This window comes from Hordeum vulgare, chromosome 4H (genome assembly GCF_904849725.1).
Source record: "Hordeum vulgare subsp. vulgare chromosome 4H, MorexV3_pseudomolecules_assembly, whole genome shotgun sequence".
Classification (NCBI taxonomy): Eukaryota; Viridiplantae; Streptophyta; class Magnoliopsida; order Poales; family Poaceae; genus Hordeum; species Hordeum vulgare.
In genome coordinates, this window is record NC_058521.1 from 537,817,892 (window position 1) to 537,835,798 (window position 17,907).

Consider the following 17,907-nt stretch of genomic DNA (forward strand, 5'->3'; position numbering starts at 1 on the left):
CAAAGATCTTCTGTCCGACGATGTTGAGGGACATAATATTTACTTCTGTGAAGATGCTGCTAGAATTGCTAAACCTCACGCTAGAGACAAACATAGGCCTGTTGTTGGCACGCCTGTTGTTTCTGTTAAGATAGGAGATCATTGTTATCATGGTTAATGTGACATGGGTGCTAGTGTTAGTGCAATACCTCAATCCTTATATGATGAAATCAAAGACGAGATTGCACCTGTTGAGATAGAACCTATTGATGTCACTATTCAGCTTGCCAATAGAGATATTATCTGCCCTGTGGGAATTGTTAGGGATGTTGAAGTCTTGTGTGGTAAAACGAAGTATCCTGCTGATTTCCTCATTCTTGCTACCGCACATGATAGCTTTTGTCCCATCATATTTGGTAGACCTTTTCTCAATACCGTCAATGCTCATATTGACTGTGAGAAGCAAACTGTCACTGTTGGCTTTGAAGGTGTGTCACACGAGTTCAATTTCTCCAAGTTTGGTAGACAACCTCATGAAAAGGAGTTTCCTAGTAAGGATGAAACTATTGCCTTAGCTTCTATTGCCATGCCTCCTACTGATCCCTTAGAGAAATACTTGCTTGAGCATGAAAATGATATGCATATGGATGAAAGGGATGAGATAGATAGAGTTATCTTAGAACAATATCCTACCCTTAAGAATAACTTGCATGTTGAACTGCTTGGGGATCCACCCCCACCAAAGGGTGATCTTGTGTTCGAGCTTAAACAGTTGCCTCATACTCTTAAGTATGCTTATATTGATGAAAAAGAGATATATCCTATTATTATTAGTGCTAGCCTCTAAGAGCATGAATAAAAGAAGTTACTAAAAACTCTGAGAAAGCACCGTGCTGCTATTGGATATACTCTTGATGATCTTAAGGGCATTAGTCTCACTCTATGTTAGCACAAGATTAAAACTGATCCTGATTTCAAACCAGTTGCTGATCATCAAAGGAGATTAAATCCTAAGATGAAAGAGGTAGTAAGAAAAGAAATACTAAAGCTCTTGGAAGCACGTATTATCTATCCTGTTGGTCATAGTGATTGGGTGAGTCCGGTGCATTGCGTCCCTAAGAAGGGAGATATTACTGTTGTCCCTAATGATAAGGATGAATTGATCCCATAGAGGATTATTACTGGCTATAGGATGGTGATCGATTTTAGGAAATTGAATAAAGCCACTAGGAAAGATCATTACCCTGTGCCTTTTATCGACCAAATGCTAGAAAGACTGTCTAAACACACACACTTCTGCTTTCTAGACGGTTATTCTGGTTTCTCCCAAATACCAGTTGCACAATCTGATCAGGAGAAAACCACTTTCACCTACCCTTTCGGTACCTTTGCTTATATACGTATGCCTTTTGGCTTATGTAATGCACCTGCCACCTTTCAAAGATGTATGATGGCTATATTCTCTAACTTTTGTGAAAAGATTGTTGAGGTTTTCATGGATGACTTCTCCGTTTACGGGTCTTCCTTTGATGATTGCCTCAGCAACCTTGATCGAGTCTTGCTGAGATGTAAAGACACCAATCTTGTCTTGAATTGGGAGAACTGCCACTTTATGGTTAATGAAGGCATCGTCTTAGGACATAAAATTTCTGAAAGAGGTATTGAAGTAGATAAGGCTAAGGTTGATGCAATCGAGAAGATGCCATACCCCAGAGATATCAAAGGTATAAGAAGTTTCCTTGGTCATGCTGGTTTCTATAGAAGGTTCATTAAAGACTTCTCTAAGATTTCTAGGCCTCTTACCAATCTCTTGCAAAAGAATATTCCTTTTGGTTTTGACGATGATTGTGAGGAAGCCTTCGAAATACTTAAGAACGCCTTGATAACCGCACCTATTGTTCAACCACCTGATTGGAACTTGATACGTCTCAAACGTATCTAAATTTTTTGATGGTTTCACGCTATTATCTTGTCTTCTTTGGTTGTTTTATGTACCTTTTATATCTTTTTTGGGACTAACTTATTAATTCAGTGCCAAGTGCCAGTTCCTGTTTTTTCCGTGTTTTTGACTCTTTTCAGATCTGATTTTGGAACGGAGTCCAAACGGAAGAAAAACCCCGAAATGATTTTTTCCCGAACGGAAGAAGATCAGGGGGCCTTTGGGCCAGGCCAGGTGGGCTCCAGGGAGCCCACAAGCCCCCACTCCGCCACGAGGGGGGAGGCGGTGGTGGGCAGGCTTGTGGCCTCCCTGGCCGCCCCTGACCTAGGTCTTTGGCCTATAAATTCCCAAATATTCCGCAAAAAATCGGGGGAGCCTCGAAAATACTTTTCTGCCGCCGCAAGCTTCCGTTTCCGCGAGATCTCATCTGGAGACCCTTTCCGGCGCCCTGCCGGAGGGGACTTTGGAGTTGGAGGGCTTCTTCATCATCATCATCGCCCCTCCAATGACTCGTGAGTTGTTCACTTCAGACCTACGGGTCCGTAGTTAGTAGCTAGATGGCTTCTTCTCTCTCTTGGATCTTCAATACAAAGTTCTCCATGATCTTCATGGAGATCTATCCGATGTAATATTCTTTGGCGGTGTGTTTGTCGAGATCCGATGAATTGTGGATTTGTGATCAAATTATCTATGATATATATTTGAGTCTTTGCTGATTTCTTATATGCATGATTTGATATCCTTGTAAGTCTCTCCGAGTGTTGGGTTTTGTTCTACCATGTGGTGACCTTTCCCAGTGATAGTAGGGGCAGCAAGGCACACATCAAGTAGTTGCCATCAAGGGTAAAAAGATGGGGTTTTTATCATTGGTTTGAGATTATCCCTCTACATCATGTCATCTTGCTTAAGGCGTTACTCTGTTCTTATGGACTTAATACACTAGATGCATGCTAGATAGCGGTCGACGTATGGAGTAATAGTAGTAGATGCAGAAAGTATCGGTCTACTTGTTTTGGACGTGATGCCTATAGATATAATCATTGCATAGATATTGTCACGACTTTGCGCGGTTCTATGAATTGCTCGACAGTAATTTGTTCACCCACCGTCTACTTGCTTTCATGAGAGAAGCCACTAGTAAACACTACGGCCCCCGGGTCTATTCACATCCATCGTTTACACCTCCGCTTTTACTTTGCTTTGTTACTTTGTTGCTTTCAGTTCTCACTTGGCAAACAATCTATAAGGGATTGACAACCCCTTCATAGCGTTGGGAGCAAGCTTTTGTGTTTGTGCAGGATCTTGAGATACTCCTCCACCGGATTGATACCTTGGTTCTCAAACTGAGGGAAATACTTACCGTCACTGTGCTACATCACCCTTTCCGCTTCAAGGGAACACCAGCGCAAGGTTCCAAGGCCATGGGGGAAATCCTTTGCATACTTGCCTAGGAAGTCCCTTAAGGCGTAGCCGCAGCTGAAGGATTCCTGGTGCCGTCGTCACACCTGTTTCTGGCGCCATTGGAAGGAATTTTGTGCATTAGCATAGCTCACATCAGAAGCATTTCTAGCGCCGTTGCCGGGGAGGAGAAATCACGATCTATTCAAGTAGGTCTCACAAACTCAGCTCCTGCATTTACTTTTGTTGCCAGTTGCCTCTCGTTTTCCTCTCCCCCACTTCACATTTGCCGTTTTCATTTGCCTTTCTCCTTTGCCTTTTTCCGTTCGCCCTTCTTCCGCTCGCTTTCTGTTTGCTTGTGTTACCATGTGCCTTCTTTTAGCTTGCATCTTTGCTTGCTAAAAATCCATTGATATGGATCCTCATCCACTAGCTAGTCTCTTTAAGAGACTGACTATTGTGGAACGAATTGCTAGTGAGTTGAGGGCAATTGATTATTTTGATGGAGTTTTGCTTGAGATGCGTGAATCAGAAAATCGTGATGAAGAAATTCATGAAGTGATTCAAGAGGGCTCCTTGTATGAAAAGCATGATTGCAATGATTTCACTATAAATCCTATTAGTGAAAATCATGCTAAAAATATGCAAAACCCTAAGCTTGGGGATGCTAGTTTTGCTTTGTCCACTACTTGTTGCAATAATCATGATTAGGGAGATGATCTTTCTTATGATCTTGAAAATTTGTTCAAACCTCATGATGAATATGATATTTGCAACAATACTGAAAGTGGGATTGGAGAAGTCATGACATTATTTGATGATAATCCCACTATTTTTGAAGAGCGTCAACTTTGCATGCATGTGGATCATGAAAAGAATATCCTATGGGATAGCTATATTGTTGAATTTGAATATGATCCCACATGTAATTGCTGTGAGAGAGGAAGATATTGTGGTAGAAACTTTCATGTTACCAAATTACCTCTCGTTATGTGGAGATTGCTATTGTCTCTTTCTTCTTCCTTGCATATGGCAACTATTGGTTGTCTTGAAAATTTGTTTTCCTAACAAATGCCTATGCATAGGAAGTATGTTAGAATTAGATGTGGTTTTCCCATGCTTTAGGATGCTCTCGTTGTGCTTCAATTCTTGTCTTTTGAGAGAGCATCATTGAATGCCTAGCTAAGGACATTAAACAAAAGCGCTTGTTGGGAGGCAACCCAACGAATCTATCCTTTTTCTTTCTGTTTTGTGCTTTCCACACTTTCATAATTCTGTTATGATTGTGTTTTTTGTGTTTCTTTTTTGCGTTTGTGCCAAGCAAAACCGTTATGATTAGTCTTGGGGATGATCGTTTGGTCATGTTGGAAAAGACAGAAACTTTCTGCTCACGAAAATAAATTTTTTTATTTTCTGTAAGAGCTTTTGAGTTGATTCTTTTTTCTGCTGATTGCTACGCAAATTCTTCAGACTGTCGTAATTGTTCAGTATTTTTGAAGTACCATAGGTATATGAAATATACAGATTGCTACAGACTGGTCTGCTGTTAACAGATTCTGTTTTTGTTGTGTTGGTTGCTTATTTTGATGAAACTATGGATAGTATCGGGGGGTATTAGCCATGGAAGATTGAAAGTACAGTAACCCAACATCAACACAAGTAGAATTTAAGTTTTCTACAGTACCTAAGGAAGTGGTGGTTTGCTTTCTTGTACTAATGTTATCACGAGTTTCTGTTTAAGTTTCGTGTTGTGAAGTTTTCAAGTTTTGGGTGAAGTTCTTATGGACAAAGAGATAAAGAGTGGCAAGAGCTCAAGCTTGGGGATGCCCAATGCACCACAATATATCCAAGGATGCCGTAAAAGCCTAAGCTTGGGGATGCCCCGGGAAGGCATCCCCTCTCTCGTCTTCAATCCATCAGTAACGTTACTTGGGGCTATATTTTTATTCACCACATGTTATGTGTTTTTGCTTGGAGCGTCTTGTATCATAGGAGTCTTTTATTTTTGTTGTGTCACAACATCCTTGCTGCACACCTAGAGAGAGAGAGACATGCACACACCGTGATTTTGTCGAGCTTCACTTATATCTTTTGGTAGACAATTCAGCTCACATGTGCTTCACTTATATCTTTTGAGCTAGATACTTTTGCTCTATGTGCTTCACTTATATCTTTTAGAGCACAACGGTGCATGGCTTGGTAGTTGATCTATGCTTTGAAAGTAGTCTCAAAAGGGGTAGTTATCCAAAGGGATACGAAAACTTCCACCTTCATGTGCATTGAATAGTTAGAGAAGTTTGATTCATCTCAATTAGTTTTGAGTTGTGGTTATGGTAATATTGAAGTCATGCTAGTAAGGTGTTGTGGATCTAGAAATACTTGTGTTGAAGTTAGTGATTCCCATAGCATGCACGTATGGTGAACGGCTATGTGATGAAATCTGAGCATGATTAGTATATTGATTGTCATCCTCTGCGTGGCGGTCGGGATTGCGCGATGGTTTATACCTACCAACCCTTCCCCTAGGAGTATGCGTTGAATGCTTTGTTTCGATTACTAATAGAACTTTTTCAACAAGTATATGAGTTCTTCATGACTAATGTTGAGTCCATGGTTTAGATGCACTTTCACCTTCCACCATCACTATCTTCTTAGTGCCGTGCAACTTTCGTCGGTGCACAAAACCCACCATTAGCCTCCCTCAAAACAGCCACCATACCTACCTACTATGTCTTTTTCAAAGTCATTCCAAGATATATTGCCATGCAACTACCACCATGACATGTGCCACCACGTCTACATTCCCATTGCATGATCGTAAGATAGCTAGCATGATGTTTCCATTGATGTCTATGCCATGCTAGATCATTGCCACGATACACTACCGAAGGCATTCCATATAGAGTCATAGTTGCTCTAAGTTTTGAGTTGAAAGTGTGATGATCATCATTAATGGAGCATTGTCCCATGTGAGCAAATAAAAGAGGCCAAAGAAGCCCACCAAAAAAAAGAAAAAAGAAGAGGCCAAAGAGCCCACCAAATAAAAAAAAGAGAGAAGGGACAATGCTACCACTTTTTCCACACTTGTGCATATTAAGCACCATGATCTTCATGATTGAGAGTCTCTTGTTTTGGCACCACCATATAGCTAGTGGGAAATTTTCATTATATAACTTGGCTTGTATATTCCTATGATAGGCTTCCTCAAAATTGCCTTAGGTCTTCATGAGCAAGCAAGTTGGATGCACACCCACTAGTTTTCTTTAAGAGCTTTCACATACTCATAGCTCTAGTGCATCATTTGGATGGCAATCCCTACCCATTCACATTGATATCTATTGATGAGCATCTCCACAGCTCATTGATATGCCTAGTTAATGTGACTATCTTCTCCTTTTTTGTCTCGCAACCTCCACTACATTCCACACCATCTATAGTGCTATAACCATGGCTCACGCTCATGTATTGCGTGAGAGTTGAAAAGGTTTGAGAAAGTAAAGGTGTGAAACAATTACTTGGCCAATACCGGGGTTGTGCATGATTTAAATTCGTTGTGCAATGATGATAGAGCATAGCCAGACTATATGCTTTTGTAGGGATAACTTTCTTTTGGCCTTGTTACTTTGAAAGTTCATGATTACTTTACAAGTTTGCTTGAATTATTATTGTTTCCACGTTAATAGCAAACTATTGTTTTGAATCTAATGGATCTGAACATTCACATCACATAAGAGGAATTACAAAGGACACCTATGCTAGGTAGCATGAAAGCATCAAAAATTCATTCTTATCACTTCCCTACTCGAGGACGAGCAGGAGTTAAGCTTGGGGATGCTTGATACGTCTCAAATGTATCTATAATTTTTGATGGTTTCACGCTATTATCTTGTCTTCTTTGGTTGTTTTATGTACCTTTTATATCTTTTTTGGGACTAACTTATTAATTCAGTGCCAAGTGCCAGTTCTTGTTTTTTCCGTGTTTTTGACTCTTTTCAGATCTGATTTTGGAACGGAGTCCAAATGGAAGAAAAACCCCGAAATGTTTTTTCCCGAACGGAAGAAGATCACGGGGCCTTTGGGCCAGGCCAGGTGGGCTCCAGGGAGCCCACAAGCCCCCACTCCACTACCAGGGGGGAGGCGGCGGTGGGCAGGCTTGTGGCCTCCCTGTCCGCCCCCTGACCTAGGTCTTTGGCCTATAAATTCCCAAATATTCCGCAAAAAATCGGGGGAGCCTCGAAAATACTTTTCCGCCGTAGCAAGCTTCTGTTTCCGCGATATCTCATCTGGAGACCCTTCCCGGCGCCCTGCCGTAGGGGACTTTGGAGTTGGAGGGCTTCTTCATCATCATCATCGCCCCTCCAATGACTCGTGAGTAGTTCAATTCAGACCTACGGGTCCGTAGTTAGTAGCTAGATGGCTTCTTCTCTCTCTTGGATCTTCAATACAAAGTTCTCCATGATCTTCATGGAGATCTATCCAATGTAATCTTCTTTGGCGGAGTGTTTGTCGAGATCCGATGAATTGTGGATTTGTGATCAGATTATCTATGATATATATTTAAGTCTTTGCTGATTTCTTATATGCATGATTTGATATCCTTGTAAGTCTCTCCGAGTCTTGGGTTTTGTTTGGCCAACTAGATCTATGATTCTGGCAATGGGAGAAGTGCTTGGTTTTGGGTTCTACCATGTGGTGACCTTTCCCAGTGACAGTAGGGGCAGCAAGGCACACATCAAGTAGTTGCCATCAAGGGTAAAAAGATGGGGTTTTTATCATTGGTTTGAGATTATCCCTCTACATCATGTCATCTTGCTTAAGGCGTTACTCTGTTCTTATAGACTTAATACACTAGATGCATGCTGGATAGCAGTCGACGTGTGGAGTAATAGTAGTAGATGCAGAAAGTATCGGTCTACTTGTTTTGGACGTGATGCCTATAGATATAATCATTGCATAGATATCGTCATGAATTTGTGTGGTTCTATCAATTGCTCGATAGTAATTTGTTCACCCACCGTCTACTTGCTTTCATGAGAGAAGCCACTAGTAAACACTACGGCCCCCAGGTCTATTCACATCCATCATTTACACCTCCGCTTTTACTTTGCTTTGTTACTTTGTTGCTTTCAGTTCTCACTTGGCAAACAATCTATAAGGGATTGACAACCCCTTCATAGCGTTGGGAGCAAGCTTTTGTGTTTGTGCAGGATCTTGAGATACTCCTCCACCGGATTGATACCTTGGTTCTCAAACTGAGGGAAATACTTACCATCACTGTGCTACATCACCCTTTCCGCTTCAAGGGAACACCAACGCAAGGCTCCAAGGCCACGGGGGAAATCCTTTGCATACTTGCCTAGGAAGTCCCTTAAGGCGTAGCCGCAGCTGAAGGATTCCTGGTGCCGTCGACACACCTGTTTCTGGCGCCATTGGAAGAACTTTTGTACATTAGAACTTACCTTTTGAAATCATGTGTGATGCTAGTGATTATGCTGTTGGTGCTGTCCTAGGGCAAAGAGTTGATAAGAAGTTGAATGTTATTCACTATGCTAGTAAAACTCTAGACAGTGCCCAAAGAAACTATGCCACTACGGAAAAGGAATTTTTAGAAGTCGTGTTTGCATGTGAAAAGTTCAGGTCTTACAAAGTTGATTCCAAAGTCACTATTCACACTGATCACGCTGCTATACCTCATGGAGAAGAAGGACACTAAACCTAGACTTATCAGATGGGTTCTCTTGATACACGAATTTGATTTGCACGTTGTCGACAGGAAGGGTGCTGATAACCCCGTACCAGATAACTTGTCTAGGTTAGAGAACGTTCTTGATGACCCACAACCTATTGATGATAGCTTTCCTGATGAGCAATTGAATGTCATCAATGCTTCACGTAGTGCACCGTGGTATGCTGATTATGCAAACTATATCGTTGCCAAATATATACCACCTAGTTTCACATACCAGGAGAAGAAGAAATTCTTCTTTGACTTGAGACATTACTTTTGGGATGATCCTCACCTTTATAAGGAAGGAGTAGACTGTGTTATTAGACATTGTGTACCTGAACATGAACATGGATAAATCCTACAGAAGTGTCACTTTGAGGCCTACGGAGGACAGCATGCGGGAGATATAACTGCACACAAGGTATTCCAATCAGGTTTCTATTGGCCCACTCTCTTCAAGGATGCCCGTAAGTTTGTCTTGTCTTGGGACGAATGTCAAAGAATAGGTAATATCGGTAAACGTCAGGAAATGCCTATGAACTATTCACTTGTCATTGAACCATTTGATGTCTGGGGCTTTGATTATATGGGACCTCTTCCAAAATCCAACGGGTATACTCATATCCTAGTTGCTGTTGATTACGTCACTAAGTGGGTAGAAGCTATCCCCACTAGTAGTGCTGATCACAACACATCTATTAGGATGCTTAAAGAAGTTATCTTCCCTAGATTTGGAGTCCCTAGATATCTAATGACCGACGGTGGTTCACATTTCATTCATGGTGCTTTCCGTAAAACGCTTGCTAAGTACGATGTCAACCATAGAATTGCGTCCCCCTATCACCCTCAGTCCAGTGGTCAAGTAGAGCTAAGCAATAGAGAGATTAAACTAATTCTGCAAAAGACTGTCAACAGGTCTAGAAAGAATTGGACTAAGAAGCTCGATGATGCACTGTGGGCTTATAGGACTGCCTATAAGAATCCCATGGGCATGTCTCCGTACAAAATGGTTTACGGCAAAGCATGTCATTTACCTCTTGAGCTAGAGCATAAAGCTTATTGGGCAATCAAAGAGCTCAACTTTGATTTCAAACTTGCTGGTGAGAAGAGGTTATTTGACATTAGCTCGCTTGATGAATGGAGAGCTCAAGCATATGAAAATGCCAAGTTGTTCAAAGAAAAGGTTAAGAGGTGGCATGATAAGAGGATACAAAAGCGTGAGTTCAATGTAGGTGATTATGTCTTGCTATATAATTCTTGTTTAATATTTTTTAGGCAAGCTTCTCTCTAAATGGGAAGGTCCCTATATTGTTGAGGAAGTATATCGTTCCGGTGCTATCAAGATCAACAACATGGAAGGTAATTGTTCGAGAGTTGTAAATTGGCAGAGAATCAAGCATTATATCTCAGGTACTCCCATAAATGTTGAAAGCAATATTATCAATACCATAACTCCGGAAGAATACCTAAGGGATATTTATCAGCGTGTTTCAGACTCCGAAAACGAAGAGGTATGTGATTCGGTAAGAAAACAGACTCCAAAACTTTTCCAGTAGGAATTTTCTCCGTTTTGGAATATTTGAAAAAATAGAAAAATTGGAAGTAGTCCGGAAAGCGCGCGAAGAGGCGACAAGCCTGCCAGGCGCGGGCCCACCCCCTGGCCGCGCCTGGGGGGCTTGTGGCCACCTCGTGTGCCTCCCGGACTCCGTTTTCATGCGGAGTACTCCTTCTGGTCTGAAAAAAATCACTATATATTCTCCCGTAAGGTCTGACCCTCGTATCACGCAGATTTCCTCTGTTTTTGTTTCGAGCCTGTTTTCTACCGCAGATTTAGGTCAAGATGTCGTCTCAGGATTCAGTGGGGGAGAGCTATGTGGCTGATTTCCTTGCTAACCCTAAGGTCTATGGGGACTTGGATCCTTATGGCTGGACCACTGATGAGGAAGAAGATTATGATCCCAAGGGGAAGGAACAAACAAGTTCCGATGAAGAGGAGGCTCCTCTACCTCAACCTGGACACACACATGTGGAGTTCAAGAAGTCGAGCCTCCCTGACTCAAGGAAGAAGCCTAAGACTTTGTTTATCCCTTCTCGTTTCTTGCAGGAGAATAAGCAGGAATTATGCCAGAGGGTGTTGAAGCTTGAAGAGGAAAATGATGATCTAAGAGAGCAGAATTTTATGCTCAGGTGGGAATTAAACAAGCTCAAGACTTCTGCGACAACTCCTTCACCATCACTTCCAAAGGAAGACAACTGATCATGGGTATGTGCAATCCCCTTGGCTTGTGCCAAGCTTGGGGGAGTTGCCCCGGTATCGTATCACCATCACATCTTTTGCCTTTCCTTTGTTTTAGTTTGTTCCATTTCAATTTTCTTTTTCTCTAGTAGATTAAAAGTCTTAGTGTTTTAGTCTTGAGTTTTGCTTTGTGTCACCACCGTTGTATTCGAGCTCATGAGCGATATAATAAAGAATGTCTTAGTTGAAGGGCTTTGCCTCTTGCCATGATCAAAAGAGTGAGAAAAGAACAAAAGCATGAAAGATCATGTAATGATCTTATGGGAAGTGATGGCTTCACATATAAAAAGAATGATGATTGAAACTTGTTGAGGGTAGACAAACGTAGACCTTGGTCATTGTTGCAATTAATAGGAAGTGATAAGGAAGGAGAGGTTCACATATAAATATATCATCTTTGACACCATCTATGATTGTGAACAATCAAAACTATTGCATGCTTAGAAGTAGATGTTGGACAAGGAAGACAACATAATGAATTGTGTTTGCTTGGTTCCGAACAATGTTATATGATTAGAGATCCCTTAGCATGTGACGATTGCTTCCACCTCATATTAGCCAAAACTCCCGCACCAAGTAGAGATACTACTTGTGCATCCATAAACCTTCAACCCAGTTTTTCCATGAGAGTCCACCATACCTACCTATGGATTGAATAAGATCCCTCAAGTAAGTTGTCATCGGTGCAAGCAATAAAAATTGCTCCCTAATATGTATGATCTATTAGTGTGTGGAAAATAAGCTTTGTATGAACCTGTGATGAGGAAGACATAAAAGCGACACACTGCACAATAAAGTTCTTTATCACAGGAGGCAATATAAAGTGACGTTCCTCCGCACTAAGAGGACACGCATCCAAACCTCAAAAGCGCATGACAACCTCTGCTTCCCTCTGCGAAGGGCCTATCTTGTACCTTTACTTTTTGCCCTTGAAAGAGTCATGGTGATCTTCACCAATTCCTTGTTTCGCCTTTATCTTGGATAACATCATATGCTAGGGAAAGATCTATATTCATATGTCAACTTGGAGGTAAGCATTCATGAGTTATTATTGTTGACATTACCCTTGAGGTAAGCAGTTGGGAGGCAAAACTATAAGTCCCTATCTTTCTCTGTGTCCAGCTGAAACTTTGATCTCATGAGTACCACGTGAGTTGTAGCAATTCTAGAGAATGAAAAGATGATTGAGTATGTGGATTTCCTTTACAAGCTGTTATTTGACTCTTTCTGATGTTGTGATAAATTGCAATTGCTTCAATGACTAAAGGCTATCGGTTGTTACTTCTCGGTAAGGTTCTTGATCCATACTTTACTTTGTGAAGGAATTGTCACGTTAGCATGAGAGATTATATGTTGGTATTGCTGTTTTGATCATGATCATGATGCATGCATGTTCGTATCTTGTTTTGTCGACACCTCTCTCCCTAAACATGTGGACATATTTATTGAGCTCAGTTTTTGCTTGAGGACAAGCGAGGTCTAAGCTTGGGGGAGTTGATACGTTCATTTTGCATCATGCTTTCATATTGATATTTATCGCTTCTTGGGATGTTATTTCACTTCACGTTACAATACTTATGCCTTTTCTCTCTTATTTTGCAAGGTTTAGTTGAAGAGGGAGAATGCCGGCAGCTGGAATTCTGGCCTGAAAAAGGAGCAAAGTTGAGATACCTATTCTGTGCAACTCCAAACGCCGTAAAAATACTGGGCCGAAGAAGCGCGAGAGGGGTGCCAGCAGGTGGCCACAAGCCCGCTAGGCGCGGCCGCCCCCTTGCCGTGCCTAGGGGGCTTGTTGGCACCCAGCTGGCCCTCTGGCTCCCCCCTTCTACTATATGAAGGGTTTCGTCCGGGAAAAAATCAGGAGGAGGCTTTTTTGAGGATTCGCCGCCGCCACGAGGCGGAACTTTAGCAGAACCAATCTAGAGCTCCGGCAGGACGATCCTGCGGGGAAACTTCCCTCCCGGAGGGGGAATTCATCGCCATCGTCATCACCAACACTCCTCTCATCGGAGGGGACTCATCACCATCAACATCTTCATCAGCACCATCTCATCTCCAAACCCTAGTTCATCTCTTGTAACCAATCTCCGTCTCGCGACTCCGATTGGTACTTGTAAGGTTGCTAGTAGTGTTAATTACTCTTTGTAGTTGATGCTAGTTGGATTACTTGGTGGAAGAGTTTATGTTCAGATCCTTGATGCTACTCATTACCTCTCTGGTCATGAATATGATTATGCTTTGTGAGTAGTTACTTTTGTTCCTGAGGACATGGGATAAGTCATGCTAATAGTAGTCATGTGAATTTGGTATTCGTTTGATATTTTGATGTGTTGTATGTTGTTTTTCCTCTAGTGGTGTTATGTGAATGTCGACTACATAACACTTCACCATTATTTGGGCCTAGAGGAAGGCATTGGGAAGTAGTAAGTAGATGATGGGTTGCTAGAGTGACAGAAGCTTAAACCCTAGTTTATGCGTTGCTTCGTCAGGGGCTGATTTGGATCCACTAGTTTAATGCTATGGTTAGACTTCGTCTTAATTCTTATTTCGTAGTTGCGGATGCTTACAAGAGGGGTTAATCATAAGTGGGATGCTTGTCCAAGTAAGGAAGTACCCAAGCGCCGGTCCACCCACATATCAAACTATCAAAGTAACGAACGCGAATCATATGAACTTGATGAAAACTAGCATGACAGAAATTCCCGTGTGTCCTCGGGAGCGTTTTTCCTCCTATAAGACTTTGTCCAGGCTTGTCCCTTGCTACAAAAGGGATTGGGCCACTTTGGTGCACAGTTGCTACTTTTGTTACTTGTTGCTCGCTACGAATCGTCTCACCACACAATCACTTGTTACCGATAATTTCAGTGCTTGCAGATATTTGCTTGCTGAAAACCACTTGTCAGATCCATCTGCTTCTCGTTGGGTTTGATACTCTTACTTATCGAGAGGACTACGATTGATCCCCTATACTTGTGGGTCATCACACCTCAGCACCCAAAAAAGGAAAACCACCCACTCCTCAACACCCCGCCGGCCACTGCCACCCCTCGCCACCGACGCCCCACCACCGCCCCGGCCCTCGCCCCCGTGCCCCCGCGCCTCGCCAGCCCCGGCCACCCCTTGCCACCGCCGCCTCGCCACCCCTTGCCCCGGCCACCCCTTGACACCGCCTTGCCACGCTTCGCCCTGCCACCGCTCCAGGGCTCGTCATCGCCGCCCTGCTGCCGTCTCGCCCCCGCGCCCCACCACCATCGTCCCCCCACACACCACCCCCTATCACCGGCCGCGCCCCACCAACACCAGGCCTCCTCTCCCTCCCCATCACTGCGGTGGAGCGGGTGTCCCACCACCGGCCGCTCCCCACCAATGCCAGGCCTCTTCTCTCACCCCGTCATCATGCTGGAGCAGATGCCCCGCCACCCGCCGCGCCCCACCATCGGCAGCCCAGTGGCATCCCGACTCGAGGTCCTCCTCCACCTCATTCCTCATCCCCTGGATTGGATCCATGCATGTGCTTGCTGGTGATTCCACATAGTCTCGCCTCGGGCGTTGGTTAGGGCATGATTTCGGGCGCGGTCCCTTTAGTTACCCTGTAGGAGGAGGCACACCCAGCAACAACGTGTGAGATATGTGGGAGTGGAGAGAAGAAATTGTATATGTTCACCTGCACCCAGTGCAATGGCTGTCAACATGTGTACTCCCTTTTTATTCTTCCTGTTTTCTTTAGCTTTCATCTTGGTTCAGATGTTAACCACTCGGGAAGTGTATTGCTTGCCACTCTGCGAGATCATGCATATTTTCCCTTTTTGCTGTAACCCTGTTTACTTTGTATATTTTGTACTTTGTATGTATGTATGCTTGGATGGAATACGAGAATTGCAGAGTATTTGATATGAAACTAGAATGGATTTTGCAATAGAAAGTGATGCAGAGAGCCAAATATATTAAATTAGACTCATAGCATTCCTAGATGATCCAAATTTTATTATATCCTTCTTTTGTTCTGAGGAGATTGTGTCCAATTGCACTACCCCCTCCTTCCACGATTATAAGATGTTCTAACAGTTTTGTGATTTGGATGTATACAAACACATTTTAGTGCCCCCGTTCACTCATTTCAGTCCATATGTATAGTTCACATTGAAATATCTAGAACATCTTATAACCGTGAACGGAGGAAGTATCTTTTACAGCTACGAAACAACACTCATTCAACATGAAAAATCTATCTACCTCTTTGAAAGTTATTCTTTTTTTCCGTTTTGTAGATATTGCATGGTGGTGCCAGAATATGATATGAGATATGACTCGTGTTGCTATGAATGCGAAAAAGGCTAATGGGGACCCAAAACCTATTCAAGGTAAAAATAACGATCACAAATATCAGCAATTACTTCATTCTATTACTAAGTTCTTTCACCAATCTCATTCTTTGAATCATGTAACTAAGTACATTTCCTCCCTACTCATGGTGCAGGTGAAAAAACAGAGCTTCAAAGGCCTGATAAGAGTCACAGGAATGTGGCCCATCAAATTGGTGTTAAAACACCACAAGTATAATAAAATTCGAAAGTGGAGTTCATTCCCTATGAAGAGGTGGCACTGTTGAATAGAGGGAGGCCAACAGTTCATTATACGCGAACATTTGTTGTGCGGCGTACACAGATTCATCCCGCATCTCCTCCAAGTATGAATTGCACATCACCCAGTAGACAGGTTAACCCGATTTTTGCTTGATTGTGCAGATTTCTATTTTTTTGATTTGTATATGATTTAGAATAACCTTGTGAATAATTTGTTTCCTTCCTTGGTGAATTTGTCGACAAAACCAAGTCTCCCCTTTACGAGCTTCTGCGTTTCTGTGTATAAAGCATTCTCCAAATCTTGCAATTTGATATTATGAGGGTATGACTCCCAAGTTTGACCAGCGGTTCGCTTCAAACGAAGCTTTATGACCATATGTGCTCTAGTACATATTTGACTTCTTGTGCTACCAGTGGAAACACCGTCATCTCATATGCTTGTTGGTTCATTTGGGAGGTTTCACAATTACTGGACTGAGCGTTGTAACCTGAGATTTCAATACTGGATGCTGCGCAAGGAGTCGAGCTCATATCAAATTCTTCACAACTTATGTCAGATGATGGGATAATCTGAGTTTCCAATCTTTATGTTATTATTTCCCTGCCTCCTGTGTAGCCATGACAGAGAGGGAGCCATGGATCTTGCCGGTCATCTAGCTTAATTAGCTTCAAGGAAACAATTGATACCACAAGATGGAAAAACACGTTGATTTAGAAATTACAACATTGTGGAGCACAGTCGAAAGGGAAAACAAGATTTACAACCGATGAGACCATGGACACCGATTACACTCATGGGACCAACATTGGACGTGCGATGATGATGGGATGGAACAAGTGTCATCAGGGATGTAAATTTCAATCTTTGGCAGTGCGCGGAGTTGGATACTTTCAAAATTCACAAAGGTAGTTTTCTAAAATGAGGCAGAACAATTACTTTCGTATATATACTGAAATGTTAATCCAACCTGTGAGTCCTCAGTTATAGTAGTGTATATATATTCAGTGAGGAGCTGGGTCCACTTAACATGAAGGAGGTTTAGCTAATTCTGCATATCTCACTCTAGATAGTACCATAAACTGGACTTGGTGGGATTTTAATATTTCCTACCTCTTGTTGGGAAACGTAGCATAAATTCAAAATTTTCCTACGCCATATTCAGATCTTCGTATGGAGAGACCAGCAACGAGAGAGGGGTGAGGGCATCTTCATACCTTTGAAGATTGCTAAGCGGAAGCGTTGCAAGAACGCGGTTGATGGAGTCGTACTCGCGGCGATTCAGATTGCGGTGTGATTCCGATCTAGTGCCGAACCACGGCACATCCGCGTTCCACACGCGTGCAGCCCGGTGACGTCTCCCGCACCTTGATCCAGCAAGGAGGAGGGAGAGGTTGGGGAAGATCTCCGGCAACACGACGGAGTGGTGTTGATGGAGAGACGAGGTCTCCTGGCAGGGCTTCGGCAAGCACCGTGGGAGAGGAGGAAGGAGGGAAGGAGGGCTGTGCCGAGGGAGATGGAAAACTGTGTGTAAAACAGCCCCAAAACCCTCTCTATATATAGGAGGAGGGGAGGGGGGGGGGTGCACCACCCCTAGGTTCCCATCCTAGGTGGTGCGGCAGCCCAGATGGGAGAGGGGGGCAGTGACCAGGGCACGGAGAGGGGGGGGGGCGCACCCCTAGGTGGGCCTTAGGCCCACCAGCGCCTAGGGTTTCCCCTCCCTCCCTCTTTGGTGCGCATGGGCTGGGCGTGGGGGCACACCAGCCCACCTAGGGGATGGTTCCCTCCCGCACTTGGCCCGCGTAGCCCTCCGGGGCTTGTGGCCCCTCCCGGTGGGCCTCCGGAACCCTTCCGGTGGTCCCGACACTTTGCCAGTGGTGCCCGAAACATTTCCGGCGTCCAAACCCATCCATCCTATATATCAATCTTTACCTCCGGACCATTTCGGAGCTCCTCGTGACGTCCGGGATCTCATCCGGGACTCCG